Below are 13947 nucleotides of genomic sequence, written 5' to 3' on the forward strand. Positions count from 1 at the left end.
CATAGGAAAGGAGGCGGAGCTGTCAACGGGCATTCTAAGCTGAATGTGCCTGCTCTCGTCAGATCGCGGCCGCCAGCCAGCTTGAGGCCTGGCAAGTACCAGTATGGGTGACCGGCTGGGAATCCCAGGTCCCGTTGACTTTTAAGGCCGTGAGTAGGTTTCTTTCCTTTTCGGAAGTGCGTTCGCACTGCAGAAAGCCCATAGGAAAGGAGGAGGAGCTGTCAACGGGCATTCTAAGCTGAATGTGCCTGCTCTCGTCAGATCGCGGCCGCCAGCCAGCTTGAGGCCTGGCAAGTACCAGTATGGGTGACCGGCTGGGAATCCCAGGTCCCGTTGACTTTTAAGGCCGTGAGTAGGTTTCTTTCCTTTTCGGAGGTGCGTTCGCACTGCAGAAAGCCCATAGGAAAGGAGGAGGAGCTGTCAACGGGCATTCTAAGCTGAATGTGCCTGCTCTCGTCAGATCGCGGCCGCCAGCCAGCTTGAGGCCTGGCAAGTACCAGTATGGGTGACCGGCTGGGAATCCCAGGTCCCGTTGACTTTTAAGGCCGTGAGTAGGTTGCTTTCCTTTTCGGAGGTGCGTTCGCACTGCAGAAAGCCCATAGGAAAGGAGGAGGAGCTGTCAACGGGCATTCTAAGCTGAATGTGCCTGCTCTCGTCAGATCGCGGCCGCCAGCCAGCTTGAGGCCTGGCAAGTACCAGTATGGGTGACCGGCTGGGAATCCCAGGTCCCGTTGACTTTTAAGGCCGTGAGTAGGTTTCTTTCCTTTTCGGAGGTGCGTTCGCACTGCAGAAAGCCCATAGGAAAGAAGGAGGAGCTGTCAACAGGCATTCTAAGCTGAATGTGCCTGCTCTCGTCAGATCGCGGCCGCCAGCCAGCTTGAGGCCTGGCAAGTACCAGTATGGGTGACCGGCTGGGAATCCCAGGTCCCGTTGACTTTTAAGGCCGTGAGTAGGTTTCTTTCCGTTTCGGAGGTGCGTTCGCACTGCAGAAAGCCCATAGGAAAGGAGGAGGAGCTGTCAACGGGCATTCTAAGCTGAATGTGCCTGCTCTCGTTAGATCGCGGCCGCCAGCCAGCTTGAGGCCTGGCAAGTACCAGTATGGGTGACCGGCTGGGAATCCCAGGTCCCGTTGACTTTTAAGGCCGTGAGTAGGTTTCTTTCCGTTTCGGAGGTGCGTTCGCACTGCAGAAAGCCCATAGGAAAGGAGGAGGAGCTGTCAACGGGCATTCTAAGCTGAATGTGCCTGCTCTCGTCAGATCGCGGCCGCCAGCCAGCTTGAGGCCTGGCAAGTACCAGTATGGGTGACCGGCTGGGAATCCCAGGTCCCGTTGACTTTTAAGGCCGTGAGTAGGTTTCTTTCCTTTTCGGAGGTGCGTTCGCACTGCAGAAAGCCCATAGGAAAGGAGGAGGAGCTGTCAACGGGCATTCTAAGCTGAATGTGCCTGCTCTCGTCAGATCGCGGCCGCCAGCCAGCTTGAGGCCTGGCAAGTACCAGTATGGGTGAACGGCTGGGAATCCCAGGTCCCGTTGACTTTTAAGGCCGTGAGTAGGTTGCTTTCCTTTTCGGAGGTGCGTTCGCACTGCAGAAAGCCCATAGGAAAGGAGGAGGAGCTGTCAACGGGCATTCTAAGCTGAATGTGCCTGCTCTCGTCAGATCGCGGCCGCCAGCCAGCTTGAGGCCTGGCAAGTACCAGTATGGGTGACCGGCTGGGAATCCCAGGTCCCGTTGACTTTTAAGGCCGTGAGTAGGTTTCTTTCCGTTTCGGAGGTGCGTTCGCACTGCAGAAAGCCCATAGGAAAGGAGGAGGAGCTGTCAACGGGCATTCTAAGCTGAATGTGCCTGCTCTCGTCAGATCGCGGCCGCCAGCCAGCTTGAGGCCTGGCAAGTACCAGTATGGGTGACCGGCTGGGAATCCCAGGTCCCGTTGACTTTTAAGGCCGTGAGTAGGTTTCTTTCCTTTTCGGAGGTGCGTTCGCACTGCAGAAAGCCCATAGGAAAGGAGGAGGAGCTGTCAACGGGCAATCTAAGCTGAATGTGCCTGCTCTCGTCAGATCGCGGTCGCCAGCCAGCTTGAGGCCTGGCAAGTACCAGTATGGGTGAACGGCTGGGAATCCCAGGTCCCGTTGACTTTTAAGGCCGTGAGTAGGTTGCTTTCCTTTTCGGAGGTGCGTTCGCACTGCAGAAAGCCCATAGGAAAGGAGGAGGAGCTGTCAACGGGCATTCTAAGCTGAATGTGCCTGCTCTCGTCAGATCGCGGCCGCCAGCCAGCTTGAGGCCTGGCAAGTACCAGTATGGGTGACCGGCTGGGAATCCCAGGTCCCGTTGACTTTTAAGGCCGTGAGTAGGTTTCTTTCCTTTTCGGAGGTGCGTTCGCACTGCAGAAAGCCCATAGGAAAGGAGGAGGAGCTGTCAACGGGCATTCTAAGCTGAATGTGCCTGCTCTCGTCAGATCGCGGCCGCCAGCCAGCTTGAGGCCTGGCAAGTACCAGTATGGGTGACCGGCTGGGAATCCCAGGTCCCGTTGACTTTTAAGGCCGTGAGTAGGTTTCTTTCCTTTTCGGAGGTGCGTTCGCACTGCAGAAAGCCCATAGGAAAGGAGGAGGAGCTGTCAACGGGAATTCTAAGCTGAATGTGCCTGCTCTCGTCAGATCGCGGCCGCCAGCCAGCTTGAGGCCTGGCAAGTACCAGTATGGGTGACCGGCTGGGAATCCCAGGTCCCGTTGACTTTTAAGGCCGTGAGTAGGTTTCTTTCCTTTTCGGAGGTGCGTTCGCACTGCAGAAAGCCCATAGGAAAGGAGGAGGAGGAGCTGTCAACGGGCATTCTAAGCTGAATGTGCCTGCTCTCGTCAGATCGCGGCCGCCAGCCAGCTTGAGGCCTGGCAAGTACCAGTATGGGTGACCGGCTGGGAATCCCAGGTCCCGTTGACTTTTAAGGCCGTGAGTAGGTTGCTTTCCTTTTCGGAGGTGCGTTCGCACTGCAGAAAGCCCATAGGAAAGGAGGAGGAGCTGTCAACGGGCATTCTAAGCTGAATGTGCCTGCTCTCGTCAGATCGCGGCCGCCAGCCAGCTTGAGGCCTGGCAAGTACCAGTATGGGTGACTGGCTGGGAATCCCAGGTCCCGTTGACTTTTAAGGCCGTGAGTAGGTTTCTTTCCTTTTCGGAGGTGCGTTCGCACTGCAGAAAGCCCATAGGAAAGGAGGAGGAGCTGTCAACGGGCATTCTAAGCTGAATGTGCCTGCTCTCGTCAGATCGCGGCCGCCAGCCAGCTTGAGGCCTGGCAAGTACCAGTATGGGTGACCGGCTGGGAATCCCAGGTCCCGTTGACTTTTAAGGCCGTGAGTAGGTTGCTTTCCTTTTCGGAGGTGCGTTCGCACTGCAGAAAGCCCATAGGAAAGGAGGAGGAGCTGTCAACGGGCATTCTAAGCTGAATGTGCCTGCTCTCGTCAGATCGCGGCCGCCAGCCAGCTTGAGGCCTGGCAAGTACCAGTATGGGTGACCGGCTGGGAATCCCAGGTCCCGTTGACTTTTAAGGCCGTGAGTAGGTTTCTTTCCTTTTCGGAGGTGCGTTCGCACTGCAGAAAGCCCATAGGAAAGGAGGAGGAGCTGTCAACGGGCATTCTAAGCTGAATGTGCCTGCTCTCGTCAGATCGCGGCCGCCAGCCAGCTTGAGGCCTGGCAAGTACCAGTATGGGTGACCGGCTGGGAATCCCAGGTCCCGTTGACTTTTAAGGCCGTGAGTAGGTTGCTTTCCTTTTCGGAGGTACGTTCGCACTGCAGAAAGCCCATAGGAAAGGAGGAGGAGCTGTCAACGGGCATTCTAAGCTGAATGTGCCTGCTCTCGTCAGATCGCGGCCGCCAGCCAGCTTGAGGCCTGGCAAGTACCAGTATGGGTGACCGGCTGGGAATCCCAGGTCCCGTTGACTTTTAAGGCCGTGAGTAGGTTTCTTTCCTTTTCGGAGGTGCGTTCGCACTGCAGAAAGCCCATATGAAAGGAGGAGGAGCTGTCAACGGGCATTCTAAGCTGAATGTGCCTGCTCTCGTCAGATCGCGGCCGTCAGCCAGCTTGAGGCCTGGCAAGTACCAGTATGGGTGACCGGCTGGGAATCCCAGGTCCCGTTGACTTTTAAGGCCGTGAGTAGGTTTCTTTCCTTTTCGGAGGTGCGTTCGCACTGCAGAAAGCCCATAGGAAAGGAGGAGGAGCTGTCAACGGGAATTCTAAGCTGAATGTGCCTGCTCTCGTCAGATCGCGGCCGCCAGCCAGCTTGAGGCCTGGCAAGTACCAGTATGGGTGACCGGCTGGGAATCCCAGGTCCCGTTGACTTTTAAGGCCGTGAGTAGGTTTCTTTCCTTTTCGGAGGTGCGTTCGCACTGCAGAAAGCCCATAGGAAAGGAGGAGGAGCTGTCAACGGGCATTCTAAGCTGAATGTGCCTGCTCTCGTCAGATCGCGGCCGCCAGCCAGCTTGAGGCCTGGCAAGTACCAGTATGGGTGACCGGCTGGGAATCCCAGGTCCCGTTGACTTTTAAGGCCGTGAGTAGGTTTCTTTCCTTTTCGGAGGTGCGTTCGCACTGCAGAAAGCCCATAGGAAAGGAGGAGGAGCTGTCAACGGGCATTCTAAGCTGAATGTGCCTGCTCTCGTCAGATCGCGGTCGCCAGCCAGCTTGAGGCCTGGCAAGTACCAGTATGGGTGAACGGCTGGGAATCCCAGGTCCCGTTGACTTTTAAGGCCGTGAGTAGGTTGCTTTCCTTTTCGGAGGTGCGTTCGCACTGCAGAAAGCCCATAGGAAAGGAGGAGGAGCTGTCAACGGGCATTCTAAGCTGAATGTGCCTGCTCTCGTCAGATCGCGGCCGCCAGCCAGCTTGAGGCCTGGCAAGTACCAGTATGGGTGACCGGCTGGGAATCCCAGGTCCCGTTGACTTTTAAGGCCGTGAGTAGGTTTCTTTCCGTTTCGGAGGTGCGTTCGCACTGCAGAAAGCCCATAGGAAAGGAGGAGGAGCTGTCAACGGGCATTCTAAGCTGAATGTGCCTGCTCTCGTCAGATCGCGGCCGCCAGCCAGCTTGAGGCCTGGCAAGTACCAGTATGGGTGACCGGCTGGGAATCCCAGGTCCCGTTGACTTTTAAGGCCGTGAGTAGGTTTCTTTCCTTTTCGGAGGTGCGTTCGCACTGCAGAAAGCCCATAGGAAAGGAGGAGGAGCTGTCAACGGGCAATCTAAGCTGAATGTGCCTGCTCTCGTCAGATCGCGGTCGCCAGCCAGCTTGAGGCCTGGCAAGTACCAGTATGGGTGAACGGCTGGGAATCCCAGGTCCCGTTGACTTTTAAGGCCGTGAGTAGGTTGCTTTCCTTTTCGGAGGTGCGTTCGCACTGCAGAAAGCCCATAGGAAAGGAGGAGGAGCTGTCAACGGGCATTCTAAGCTGAATGTGCCTGCTCTCGTCAGATCGCGGCCGCCAGCCAGCTTGAGGCCTGGCAAGTACCAGTATGGGTGACCGGCTGGGAATCCCAGGTCCCGTTGACTTTTAAGGCCGTGAGTAGGTTTCTTTCCTTTTCGGAGGTGCGTTCGCACTGCAGAAAGCCCATAGGAAAGGAGGAGGAGCTGTCAACGGGCATTCTAAGCTGAATGTGCCTGCTCTCGTCAGATCGCGGCCGCCAGCCAGCTTGAGGCCTGGCAAGTACCAGTATGGGTGACCGGCTGGGAATCCCAGGTCCCGTTGACTTTTAAGGCCGTGAGTAGGTTTCTTTCCTTTTCGGAGGTGCGTTCGCACTGCAGAAAGCCCATAGGAAAGGAGGAGGAGCTGTCAACGGGAATTCTAAGCTGAATGTGCCTGCTCTCGTCAGATCGCGGCCGCCAGCCAGCTTGAGGCCTGGCAAGTACCAGTATGGGTGACCGGCTGGGAATCCCAGGTCCCGTTGACTTTTAAGGCCGTGAGTAGGTTTCTTTCCTTTTCGGAGGTGCGTTCGCACTGCAGAAAGCCCATAGGAAAGGAGGAGGAGGAGCTGTCAACGGGCATTCTAAGCTGAATGTGCCTGCTCTCGTCAGATCGCGGCCGCCAGCCAGCTTGAGGCCTGGCAAGTACCAGTATGGGTGACCGGCTGGGAATCCCAGGTCCCGTTGACTTTTAAGGCCGTGAGTAGGTTGCTTTCCTTTTCGGAGGTGCGTTCGCACTGCAGAAAGCCCATAGGAAAGGAGGAGGAGCTGTCAACGGGCATTCTAAGCTGAATGTGCCTGCTCTCGTCAGATCGCGGCCGCCAGCCAGCTTGAGGCCTGGCAAGTACCAGTATGGGTGACTGGCTGGGAATCCCAGGTCCCGTTGACTTTTAAGGCCGTGAGTAGGTTTCTTTCCTTTTCGGAGGTGCGTTCGCACTGCAGAAAGCCCATAGGAAAGGAGGAGGAGCTGTCAACGGGCATTCTAAGCTGAATGTGCCTGCTCTCGTCAGATCGCGGCCGCCAGCCAGCTTGAGGCCTGGCAAGTACCAGTATGGGTGACCGGCTGGGAATCCCAGGTCCCGTTGACTTTTAAGGCCGTGAGTAGGTTGCTTTCCTTTTCGGAGGTGCGTTCGCACTGCAGAAAGCCCATAGGAAAGGAGGAGGAGCTGTCAACGGGCATTCTAAGCTGAATGTGCCTGCTCTCGTCAGATCGCGGCCGCCAGCCAGCTTGAGGCCTGGCAAGTACCAGTATGGGTGACCGGCTGGGAATCCCAGGTCCCGTTGACTTTTAAGGCCGTGAGTAGGTTTCTTTCCTTTTCGGAGGTGCGTTCGCACTGCAGAAAGCCCATAGGAAAGGAGGAGGAGCTGTCAACGGGCATTCTAAGCTGAATGTGCCTGCTCTCGTCAGATCGCGGCCGCCAGCCAGCTTGAGGCCTGGCAAGTACCAGTATGGGTGACCGGCTGGGAATCCCAGGTCCCGTTGACTTTTAAGGCCGTGAGTAGGTTGCTTTCCTTTTCGGAGGTACGTTCGCACTGCAGAAAGCCCATAGGAAAGGAGGAGGAGCTGTCAACGGGCATTCTAAGCTGAATGTGCCTGCTCTCGTCAGATCGCGGCCGCCAGCCAGCTTGAGGCCTGGCAAGTACCAGTATGGGTGACCGGCTGGGAATCCCAGGTCCCGTTGACTTTTAAGGCCGTGAGTAGGTTTCTTTCCTTTTCGGAGGTGCGTTCGCACTGCAGAAAGCCCATATGAAAGGAGGAGGAGCTGTCAACGGGCATTCTAAGCTGAATGTGCCTGCTCTCGTCAGATCGCGGCCGTCAGCCAGCTTGAGGCCTGGCAAGTACCAGTATGGGTGACCGGCTGGGAATCCCAGGTCCCGTTGACTTTTAAGGCCGTGAGTAGGTTTCTTTCCTTTTCGGAGGTGCGTTCGCACTGCAGAAAGCCCATAGGAAAGGAGGAGGAGCTGTCAACGGGAATTCTAAGCTGAATGTGCCTGCTCTCGTCAGATCGCGGCCGCCAGCCAGCTTGAGGCCTGGCAAGTACCAGTATGGGTGACCGGCTGGGAATCCCAGGTCCCGTTGACTTTTAAGGCCGTGAGTAGGTTTCTTTCCTTTTCGGAGGTGCGTTCGCACTGCAGAAAGCCCATAGGAAAGGAGGAGGAGCTGTCAACGGGCATTCTAAGCTGAATGTGCCTGCTCTCGTCAGATCGCGGCCGCCAGCCAGCTTGAGGCCTGGCAAGTACCAGTATGGGTGACCGGCTGGGAATCCCAGGTCCCGTTGACTTTTAAGGCCGTGAGTAGGTTGCTTTCCTTTTCGGAGGTGCGTTCGCACTGCAGAAAGCCCATAGGAAAGGAGGAGGAGCTGTCAACGGGAATTCTAAGCTGAATGTGCCTGCTCTCGTCAGATCGCGGCCGCCAGCCAGCTTGAGGCCTGGCAAGTACCAGTATGGGTGACCGGCTGGGAATCCCAGGTCCCGTTGACTTTTAAGGCCGTGAGTAGGTTTCTTTCCTTTTCGGAGGTGCGTTCGCACTGCAGAAAGCCCATAGGAAAGGAGGAGGAGCTGTCAACGGGCATTCTAAGCTGAATGTGCCTGCTCTCGTCAGATCGCGGCCGCCAGCCAGCTTGAGGCCTGGCAAGTACCAGTATGGGTGACCGGCTGGGAATCCCAGGTCCCGTTGACTTTTAAGGCCGTGAGTAGGTTGCTTTCCTTTTCGGAGGTACGTTCGCACTGCAGAAAGCCCATAGGAAAGGAGGAGGAGCTGTCAACGGGCATTCTAAGCTGAATGTGCCTGCTCTCGTCAGATCGCGGCCGCCAGCCAGCTTGAGGCCTGGCAAGTACCAGTATGGGTGACCGGCTGGGAATCCCAGGTCCCGTTGACTTTTAAGGCCGTGAGTAGGTTTCTTTCCTTTTCGGAGGTGCGTTCGCACTGCAGAAAGCCCATATGAAAGGAGGAGGAGCTGTCAACGGGCATTCTAAGCTGAATGTGCCTGCTCTCGTCAGATCGCGGCCGTCAGCCAGCTTGAGGCCTGGCAAGTACCAGTATGGGTGACCGGCTGGGAATCCCAGGTCCCGTTGACTTTTAAGGCCGTGAGTAGGTTTCTTTCCTTTTCGGAGGTGCGTTCGCACTGCAGAAAGCCCATAGGAAAGGAGGAGGAGCTGTCAACGGGAATTCTAAGCTGAATGTGCCTGCTCTCGTCAGATCGCGGCCGCCAGCCAGCTTGAGGCCTGGCAAGTACCAGTATGGGTGACCGGCTGGGAATCCCAGGTCCCGTTGACTTTTAAGGCCGTGAGTAGGTTTCTTTCCTTTTCGGAGGTGCGTTCGCACTGCAGAAAGCCCATAGGAAAGGAGGAGGAGCTGTCAACGGGCATTCTAAGCTGAATGTGCCTGCTCTCGTCAGATCGCGGCCGCCAGCCAGCTTGAGGCCTGGCAAGTACCAGTATGGGTGACCGACTGGGAATCCCAGGTCCCGTTGACTTTTAAGGCCGTGAGTAGGTTTCTTTCCTTTTCGGAGGTGCGTTCGCACTGCAGAAAGCCCATAGGAAAGGAGGAGGAGCTGTCAACGGGAATTCTAAGCTGAATGTGCCTGCTCTCGTCAGATCGCGGCCGCCAGCCAGCTTGAGGCCTGGCAAGTACCAGTATGGGTGACCGGCTGGGAATCCCAGGTCCCGTTGACTTTTAAGGCCGTGAGTAGGTTTCTTTCCTTTTCGGAGGTGCGTTCGCACTGCAGAAAGCCCATAGGAAAGGAGGAGGAGGAGCTGTCAACGGGCATTCTAAGCTGAATGTGCCTGCTCTCGTCAGATCGCGGCCGCCAGCCAGCTTGAGGCCTGGCAAGTACCAGTATGGGTGACCGGCTGGGAATCCCAGGTCCCGTTGACTTTTAAGGCCGTGAGTAGGTTGCTTTCCTTTTCGGAGGTGCGTTCGCACTGCAGAAAGCCCATAGGAAAGGAGGAGGAGCTGTCAACGGGCATTCTAAGCTGAATGTGCCTGCTCTCGTCAGATCGCGGCCGCCAGCCAGCTTGAGGCCTGGCAAGTACCAGTATGGGTGACCGGCTGGGAATCCCAGGTCCCGTTGACTTTTAAGGCCGTGAGTAGGTTTCTTTCCTTTTCAGAGGTGCGTTCGCACTGCAGAAAGCCCATAGGAAAGGAGGAGGAGCTGTCAACGGGCATTCTAAGCTGAATGTGCCTGCTCTCGTCAGATCGCGGCCGCCAGCCAGCTTGAGGCCTGGCAAGTACCAGTATGGGTGACCGGCTGGGAATCCCAGGTCCCGTTGACTTTTAAGGCCGTGAGTAGGTTTCTTTCCTTTTCGGAGGTGCGTTCGCACTGCAGAAAGCCCATAGGAAAGGAGGAGGAGCTGTCAACGGGCATTCTAAGCTGAATGTGCCTGCTCTCGTCAGATCGCGGCCGCCAGCCAGCTTGAGGCCTGGCAAGTACCAGTATGGGTGACCGGCTGGGAATCCCAGGTCCCGTTGACTTTTAAGGCCGTGAGTAGGTTTCTTTCCGTTTCGGAGGTGCGTTCGCACTGCAGAAAGCCCATAGGAAAGGAGGAGGAGCTGTCAACGGGCATTCTAAGCTGAATGTGCCTGCTCTCGTCAGATCGCGGCCGCCAGCCAGCTTGAGGCCTGGCAAGTACCAGTATGGGTGATCGGCTGGGAATCCCAGGTCCCGTTGACTTTTAAGGCCGTGAGTAGGTTGCTTTCCTTTTCGGAGGTGCGTTCGCACTGCAGAAAGCCCATAGGAAAGGAGGAGGAGCTGTCAACGGGCATTCTAAGCTGAATGTGCCTGCTCTCGTCAGATCGCGGCCGCCAGCCAGCTTGAGGCCTGGCAAGTACCAGTATGGGTGATCGGCTGGGAATCCCAGGTCCCGTTGACTTTTAAGGCCGTGAGTAGGTTTCTTTCCGTTTCGGAGGTGCGTTCGCACTGCAGAAAGCCCATAGGAAAGGAGGAGGAGCTGTCAACGGGCATTCTAAGCTGAATGTGCCTGCTCTCGTCAGATCGCGGCCGCCAGCCAGCTTGACCGCTGGCAAGTACCAGTATGGGTGACCGGCTGGGAATCCCAGGTCCCGTTGACTTTTAAGGCCGTGAGTAGGTTTCTTTCCTTTTCGGAGGTGCGTTCGCACTGCAGAAAGCCCATAGGAAAGGAGGAGGAGCTGTCAACGGGAATTCTAAGCTGAATGTGCCTGCTCTCGTCAGATCGCGGCCGCCAGCCAGCTTGAGGCCTGGCAAGTACCAGTATGGGTGACCGGCTGGGAATCCCAGGTCCCGTTGACTTTTAAGGCCGTGAGTAGGTTTCTTTCCTTTTCGGAGGTGCGTTCGCACTGCAGAAAGCCCATAGGAAAGGAGGAGGAGCTGTCAACGGGCATTCTAAGCTGAATGTGCCTGCTCTCGTCAGATCGCGGCCGCCAGCCAGCTTGAGGCCTGGCAAGTACCAGTATGGGTGACCGGCTGGGAATCCCAGGTCCCGTTGACTTTTAAGGCCGTGAGTAGGTTTCTTTCCTTTTCGGAGGTGCGTTCGCACTGCAGAAAGCCCATAGGAAAGGAGGAGGAGCTGTCAACGGGCATTCTAAGCTGAATGTGCCTGCTCTCGTCAGATTGCGGCCGCCAGCCAGCTTGAGGCCTGGCAAGTACCAGTATGGGTGACCGGCTGGGAATCCCAGGTCCCGTTGACTTTTAAGGCCGTGAGTAGGTTGCTTTCCTTTTCGGAGGTGCGTTCGCACTGCAGAAAGCCCATAGGAAAGGAGGAGGAGCTGTCAACGGGCATTCTAAGCTGAATGTGCCTGCTCTCGTCAGATCGCGGCCGCCAGCCAGCTTGAGGCCTGGCAAGTACCAGTATGGGTGACCGGCTGGGAATCCCAGGTCCCGTTGACTTTTAAGGCCGTGAGTAGGTTTCTTTCCTTTTCGGAGGTGCGTTCGCACTGCAGAAAGCCCATAGGAAAGGAGGAGGAGCTGTCAACGGGCATTCTAAGCTGAATGTGCCTGCTCTCGTCAGATCGCGGCCGCCAGCCAGCTTGAGGCCTGGCAAGTACCAGTATGGGTGACCGGCTGGGAATCCCAGGTCCCGTTGACTTTTAAGGCCGTGAGTAGGTTGCTTTCCTTTTCGGAGGTGCGTTCGCACTGCAGAAAGCCCATAGGAAAGGAGGAGGAGCTGTCAACGGGCATTCTAAGCTGAATGTGCCTGCTCTCGTCAGATCGCGGCCGCCAGCCAGCTTGAGGCCTGGCAAGTACCAGTATGGGTGACCGGCCTGGAATCCCAGGTCCCGTTGACTTTTAAGGCCGTGAGTAGGTTGCTTTCCTTTTCGGAGGTGCGTTCGCACTGCAGAAAGCCCATAGGAAAGGAGGAGGAGCTGTCAACGGGCATTCTAAGCTGGATGTGCCTGCTCTCGTCAGATCGCGGCCGCCAGCCAGCATGAGGCCTGGCAAGTACCAGTATGGGTGACCGGCTGGGAATCCCAGGTCCCGTTGACTTTTAAGGCCGTGAGTAGGTTTCTTTCCTTTTCGGAGGTGCGTTCGCACTGCAGAAAGCCCATAGGAAAGGAGGAGGAGCTGTCAACGGGCATTCTAAGCTGAATGTGCCTGCTCTCGTCAGATCGCGGCCGCCAGCCAGCTTGAGGCCTGGCAAGTACCAGTATGGGTGACCGGCTGGGAATCCCAGGTCCCGTTGACTTTTAAGGCCGTGAGTAGGTTTCTTTCCTTTTCGGAGGTGCGTTCGCACTGCAGAAAGCCCATAGGAAAGGAGGAGGAGCTGTCAACGGGAATTCTAAGCTGAATGTGCCTGCTCTCGTCAGATCGCGGCCGCCAGCCAGCTTGAGGCCGGGCAAGTACCAGTATGGGTGACCGGCTGGGAATCCCAGGTCCCGTTGACTTTTAAGGCCGTGAGTAGGTTTTTTTCCTTTTCGGAGGTGCGTTCGCACTGCAGAAAGCCCATAGGAAAGGATGAGGAGCTGTCAATGGGCATTCTAAGCTGAATGTGCCTGCTCTCGTCAGATCGCGGCCGCCAGCCAGCTTGAGGCCTGGCAAGTACCAGTATGGGTGACCGGCTGGGAATCCCAGGTCCCGTTGACTTTTAAGGCCGTGAGTAGGTTGCTTTCCTTTTCGGAGGTGCGTTCGCACTGCAGAAAGCCCATAGGAAAGGAGGAGGAGCTGTCAACGGGCATTCTAAGCTGAATGTGCCTGCTCTCGTCAGATCGCGGCCGCCAGCCAGCTTGAGGCCTGGGAAGTACCAGTATGGGTGACCGGCTGGGAATCTCAGGTCCCCTTGACTTTTAAGGCCGTGAGTAGGTTTCTTTCCTTTTCGGAGGTGCGTTCGCACTGCAGAAAGCCCATAGGAAAGGAGGAGGAGCTGTCAACGGGCATTCTAAGCTGAATGTGCCTGCTCTCGTCAGATCGCGGCCGCCAGCCAGCTTGAGGCCTGGCAAGTACCAGTATGGGTGACCGGCTGGGAATCCCAGGTCCCGTTGACTTTTAAGGCCGTGAGTAGGTTTCTTTCCTTTTCGGAGGTGCGTTCGCACTGCAGAAAGCCCATAGGAAAGGAGGAGGAGCTGTCAACGGGCATTGTAAGCTGAATGTGCCTGCTCTCGTCAGATCGCGGCCGCCAGCCAGCTTGAGGCCTGGCAAGTACCAGTATGGGTGACCGGCTGGGAATTCCAGGTCCCGTTGACTTTTAAGGCCGTGAGTAGGTTGCTTTCCTTTTCGGAGGTGCGTTCGCACTGCAGAAAGCCCATAGGAAAGGAGGAGGAGCTGTCAACGGGCATTCTAAGCTGAATGTGCCTGCTCTCGTCAGATCGCGGTCGCCAGCCAGCTTGAGGCCTGGGAAGTACCAGTATGGGTGACCGGCTGGGAATCCCAGGTCCCCTTGACTTTTAAGGCCGTGAGTAGGTTTCTTTCCTTTTCGGAGGTGCGTTCGCACTGCAGAAAGCCCATAGGAAAGGAGGAGGAGCTGTCAACGGGCATTCTAAGCTGAATGTGCCTGCTCTCGTCAGATCGCGGCCGCCAGCCAGCTTGAGGCCTGGCAAGTACCAGTATGGGTGACCGGCTGGGAATCCCAGGTCCCGTTGACTTTTAAGGCCGTGAGTAGGTTTCTTTCCTTTTCGGAGGTGCGTTCGCACTGCAGAAAGCCCATAGGAAAGGAGGAGGAGCTGTCAACGGGCATTCTAAGCTGAATGTGCCTGCTCTCGTCAGATCGCGGCCGCCAGCCAGCTTGAGGCCTGGCAAGTACCAGTATGGGTGACCGGCTGGGAATCCCAGGTCCCGTTGACTTTTAAGGCCGTGAGCAGGTTGCTTTCCTTTTCGGAGGTGCGTTCGCACTGCAGAAAGCCCATAGGAAAGGAGGAGGAGCTGTCAACGGGCATTCTAAGCTGAATGTGCCTGCTCTCGTCAGATCGCGGCCGCCAGCCAGCTTGAGGCCTGGCAAGTACCAGTATGGGTGACCGGCCTGGAATCCCAGGTCCCGTTGACTTTTAAGGCCGTGAGTAGGTTGCTTTCCTTTTCGGAGGTGCGTTCGCACTGCAGAAAGCCCATAGGAA

General features: G+C 56.7%; 67 pseudogenes; all 67 read left to right on the plus strand.

Moving 5' to 3' along the window:
• The first annotated feature begins 21 nt into the window (after positions 1-21).
• On the plus strand, positions 22-140 carry LOC136602514 (5S ribosomal RNA; annotated as a pseudogene).
• An 80-nt stretch (positions 141-220) lies between these two features.
• LOC136602515 (5S ribosomal RNA) lies at positions 221-339 on the plus strand (annotated as a pseudogene).
• Positions 340-419: 80 nt separating this feature from the next.
• LOC136602516 (5S ribosomal RNA) lies at positions 420-538 on the plus strand (annotated as a pseudogene).
• Positions 539-618: 80 nt separating this feature from the next.
• Positions 619-737, plus strand: LOC136602517 (5S ribosomal RNA; annotated as a pseudogene).
• An 80-nt stretch (positions 738-817) lies between these two features.
• Positions 818-936, plus strand: LOC136602728 (5S ribosomal RNA; annotated as a pseudogene).
• An 80-nt stretch (positions 937-1016) lies between these two features.
• LOC136602649 (5S ribosomal RNA) lies at positions 1017-1135 on the plus strand (annotated as a pseudogene).
• Positions 1136-1215: 80 nt separating this feature from the next.
• Positions 1216-1334, plus strand: LOC136602518 (5S ribosomal RNA; annotated as a pseudogene).
• An 80-nt stretch (positions 1335-1414) lies between these two features.
• Positions 1415-1533, plus strand: LOC136602746 (5S ribosomal RNA; annotated as a pseudogene).
• An 80-nt stretch (positions 1534-1613) lies between these two features.
• LOC136602519 (5S ribosomal RNA) lies at positions 1614-1732 on the plus strand (annotated as a pseudogene).
• Positions 1733-1812: 80 nt separating this feature from the next.
• Positions 1813-1931, plus strand: LOC136602520 (5S ribosomal RNA; annotated as a pseudogene).
• A 279-nt stretch (positions 1932-2210) lies between these two features.
• On the plus strand, positions 2211-2329 carry LOC136602521 (5S ribosomal RNA; annotated as a pseudogene).
• An 80-nt stretch (positions 2330-2409) lies between these two features.
• Positions 2410-2528, plus strand: LOC136602524 (5S ribosomal RNA; annotated as a pseudogene).
• An 80-nt stretch (positions 2529-2608) lies between these two features.
• Positions 2609-2727, plus strand: LOC136602670 (5S ribosomal RNA; annotated as a pseudogene).
• An 83-nt stretch (positions 2728-2810) lies between these two features.
• Positions 2811-2929, plus strand: LOC136602525 (5S ribosomal RNA; annotated as a pseudogene).
• An 80-nt stretch (positions 2930-3009) lies between these two features.
• On the plus strand, positions 3010-3128 carry LOC136602702 (5S ribosomal RNA; annotated as a pseudogene).
• An 80-nt stretch (positions 3129-3208) lies between these two features.
• LOC136602526 (5S ribosomal RNA) lies at positions 3209-3327 on the plus strand (annotated as a pseudogene).
• An 80-nt stretch (positions 3328-3407) lies between these two features.
• LOC136602527 (5S ribosomal RNA) lies at positions 3408-3526 on the plus strand (annotated as a pseudogene).
• Positions 3527-3606: 80 nt separating this feature from the next.
• On the plus strand, positions 3607-3725 carry LOC136602528 (5S ribosomal RNA; annotated as a pseudogene).
• Positions 3726-3805: 80 nt separating this feature from the next.
• LOC136602529 (5S ribosomal RNA) lies at positions 3806-3924 on the plus strand (annotated as a pseudogene).
• Positions 3925-4004: 80 nt separating this feature from the next.
• Positions 4005-4123, plus strand: LOC136602547 (5S ribosomal RNA; annotated as a pseudogene).
• Positions 4124-4203: 80 nt separating this feature from the next.
• LOC136602671 (5S ribosomal RNA) lies at positions 4204-4322 on the plus strand (annotated as a pseudogene).
• An 80-nt stretch (positions 4323-4402) lies between these two features.
• On the plus strand, positions 4403-4521 carry LOC136602530 (5S ribosomal RNA; annotated as a pseudogene).
• An 80-nt stretch (positions 4522-4601) lies between these two features.
• Positions 4602-4720, plus strand: LOC136602748 (5S ribosomal RNA; annotated as a pseudogene).
• An 80-nt stretch (positions 4721-4800) lies between these two features.
• LOC136602531 (5S ribosomal RNA) lies at positions 4801-4919 on the plus strand (annotated as a pseudogene).
• Positions 4920-4999: 80 nt separating this feature from the next.
• Positions 5000-5118, plus strand: LOC136602532 (5S ribosomal RNA; annotated as a pseudogene).
• Positions 5119-5397: 279 nt separating this feature from the next.
• Positions 5398-5516, plus strand: LOC136602533 (5S ribosomal RNA; annotated as a pseudogene).
• An 80-nt stretch (positions 5517-5596) lies between these two features.
• Positions 5597-5715, plus strand: LOC136602536 (5S ribosomal RNA; annotated as a pseudogene).
• Positions 5716-5795: 80 nt separating this feature from the next.
• LOC136602672 (5S ribosomal RNA) lies at positions 5796-5914 on the plus strand (annotated as a pseudogene).
• An 83-nt stretch (positions 5915-5997) lies between these two features.
• On the plus strand, positions 5998-6116 carry LOC136602537 (5S ribosomal RNA; annotated as a pseudogene).
• Positions 6117-6196: 80 nt separating this feature from the next.
• Positions 6197-6315, plus strand: LOC136602703 (5S ribosomal RNA; annotated as a pseudogene).
• An 80-nt stretch (positions 6316-6395) lies between these two features.
• Positions 6396-6514, plus strand: LOC136602538 (5S ribosomal RNA; annotated as a pseudogene).
• An 80-nt stretch (positions 6515-6594) lies between these two features.
• Positions 6595-6713, plus strand: LOC136602539 (5S ribosomal RNA; annotated as a pseudogene).
• An 80-nt stretch (positions 6714-6793) lies between these two features.
• Positions 6794-6912, plus strand: LOC136602540 (5S ribosomal RNA; annotated as a pseudogene).
• Positions 6913-6992: 80 nt separating this feature from the next.
• Positions 6993-7111, plus strand: LOC136602541 (5S ribosomal RNA; annotated as a pseudogene).
• Positions 7112-7191: 80 nt separating this feature from the next.
• LOC136602559 (5S ribosomal RNA) lies at positions 7192-7310 on the plus strand (annotated as a pseudogene).
• Positions 7311-7390: 80 nt separating this feature from the next.
• Positions 7391-7509, plus strand: LOC136602673 (5S ribosomal RNA; annotated as a pseudogene).
• An 80-nt stretch (positions 7510-7589) lies between these two features.
• Positions 7590-7708, plus strand: LOC136602542 (5S ribosomal RNA; annotated as a pseudogene).
• An 80-nt stretch (positions 7709-7788) lies between these two features.
• On the plus strand, positions 7789-7907 carry LOC136602674 (5S ribosomal RNA; annotated as a pseudogene).
• Positions 7908-7987: 80 nt separating this feature from the next.
• On the plus strand, positions 7988-8106 carry LOC136602543 (5S ribosomal RNA; annotated as a pseudogene).
• Positions 8107-8186: 80 nt separating this feature from the next.
• On the plus strand, positions 8187-8305 carry LOC136602544 (5S ribosomal RNA; annotated as a pseudogene).
• Positions 8306-8385: 80 nt separating this feature from the next.
• Positions 8386-8504, plus strand: LOC136602571 (5S ribosomal RNA; annotated as a pseudogene).
• Positions 8505-8584: 80 nt separating this feature from the next.
• On the plus strand, positions 8585-8703 carry LOC136602675 (5S ribosomal RNA; annotated as a pseudogene).
• Positions 8704-8783: 80 nt separating this feature from the next.
• LOC136602620 (5S ribosomal RNA) lies at positions 8784-8902 on the plus strand (annotated as a pseudogene).
• Positions 8903-8982: 80 nt separating this feature from the next.
• Positions 8983-9101, plus strand: LOC136602676 (5S ribosomal RNA; annotated as a pseudogene).
• An 83-nt stretch (positions 9102-9184) lies between these two features.
• On the plus strand, positions 9185-9303 carry LOC136602546 (5S ribosomal RNA; annotated as a pseudogene).
• An 80-nt stretch (positions 9304-9383) lies between these two features.
• On the plus strand, positions 9384-9502 carry LOC136602548 (5S ribosomal RNA; annotated as a pseudogene).
• Positions 9503-9582: 80 nt separating this feature from the next.
• LOC136602549 (5S ribosomal RNA) lies at positions 9583-9701 on the plus strand (annotated as a pseudogene).
• An 80-nt stretch (positions 9702-9781) lies between these two features.
• Positions 9782-9900, plus strand: LOC136602550 (5S ribosomal RNA; annotated as a pseudogene).
• An 80-nt stretch (positions 9901-9980) lies between these two features.
• LOC136602700 (5S ribosomal RNA) lies at positions 9981-10099 on the plus strand (annotated as a pseudogene).
• An 80-nt stretch (positions 10100-10179) lies between these two features.
• Positions 10180-10298, plus strand: LOC136602701 (5S ribosomal RNA; annotated as a pseudogene).
• Positions 10299-10577: 279 nt separating this feature from the next.
• LOC136602678 (5S ribosomal RNA) lies at positions 10578-10696 on the plus strand (annotated as a pseudogene).
• An 80-nt stretch (positions 10697-10776) lies between these two features.
• On the plus strand, positions 10777-10895 carry LOC136602551 (5S ribosomal RNA; annotated as a pseudogene).
• Positions 10896-10975: 80 nt separating this feature from the next.
• Positions 10976-11094, plus strand: LOC136602713 (5S ribosomal RNA; annotated as a pseudogene).
• Positions 11095-11174: 80 nt separating this feature from the next.
• Positions 11175-11293, plus strand: LOC136602552 (5S ribosomal RNA; annotated as a pseudogene).
• Positions 11294-11373: 80 nt separating this feature from the next.
• Positions 11374-11492, plus strand: LOC136602553 (5S ribosomal RNA; annotated as a pseudogene).
• An 80-nt stretch (positions 11493-11572) lies between these two features.
• On the plus strand, positions 11573-11691 carry LOC136602724 (5S ribosomal RNA; annotated as a pseudogene).
• Positions 11692-11771: 80 nt separating this feature from the next.
• LOC136602720 (5S ribosomal RNA) lies at positions 11772-11890 on the plus strand (annotated as a pseudogene).
• Positions 11891-11970: 80 nt separating this feature from the next.
• Positions 11971-12089, plus strand: LOC136602554 (5S ribosomal RNA; annotated as a pseudogene).
• An 80-nt stretch (positions 12090-12169) lies between these two features.
• LOC136602660 (5S ribosomal RNA) lies at positions 12170-12288 on the plus strand (annotated as a pseudogene).
• Positions 12289-12368: 80 nt separating this feature from the next.
• On the plus strand, positions 12369-12487 carry LOC136602651 (5S ribosomal RNA; annotated as a pseudogene).
• Positions 12488-12567: 80 nt separating this feature from the next.
• On the plus strand, positions 12568-12686 carry LOC136602747 (5S ribosomal RNA; annotated as a pseudogene).
• Positions 12687-12766: 80 nt separating this feature from the next.
• LOC136602555 (5S ribosomal RNA) lies at positions 12767-12885 on the plus strand (annotated as a pseudogene).
• Positions 12886-12965: 80 nt separating this feature from the next.
• Positions 12966-13084, plus strand: LOC136602734 (5S ribosomal RNA; annotated as a pseudogene).
• An 80-nt stretch (positions 13085-13164) lies between these two features.
• On the plus strand, positions 13165-13283 carry LOC136602730 (5S ribosomal RNA; annotated as a pseudogene).
• An 80-nt stretch (positions 13284-13363) lies between these two features.
• LOC136602557 (5S ribosomal RNA) lies at positions 13364-13482 on the plus strand (annotated as a pseudogene).
• An 80-nt stretch (positions 13483-13562) lies between these two features.
• Positions 13563-13681, plus strand: LOC136602558 (5S ribosomal RNA; annotated as a pseudogene).
• An 80-nt stretch (positions 13682-13761) lies between these two features.
• LOC136602725 (5S ribosomal RNA) lies at positions 13762-13880 on the plus strand (annotated as a pseudogene).
• Positions 13881-13947: the final 67 nt, after the last annotated feature.

The sequence above is a fragment of the Eleutherodactylus coqui genome, unplaced genomic scaffold (genome assembly GCF_035609145.1).
Source record: "Eleutherodactylus coqui strain aEleCoq1 unplaced genomic scaffold, aEleCoq1.hap1 HAP1_SCAFFOLD_539, whole genome shotgun sequence".
NCBI lineage: Eukaryota > Metazoa > Chordata > Amphibia > Anura > Eleutherodactylidae > Eleutherodactylus > Eleutherodactylus coqui.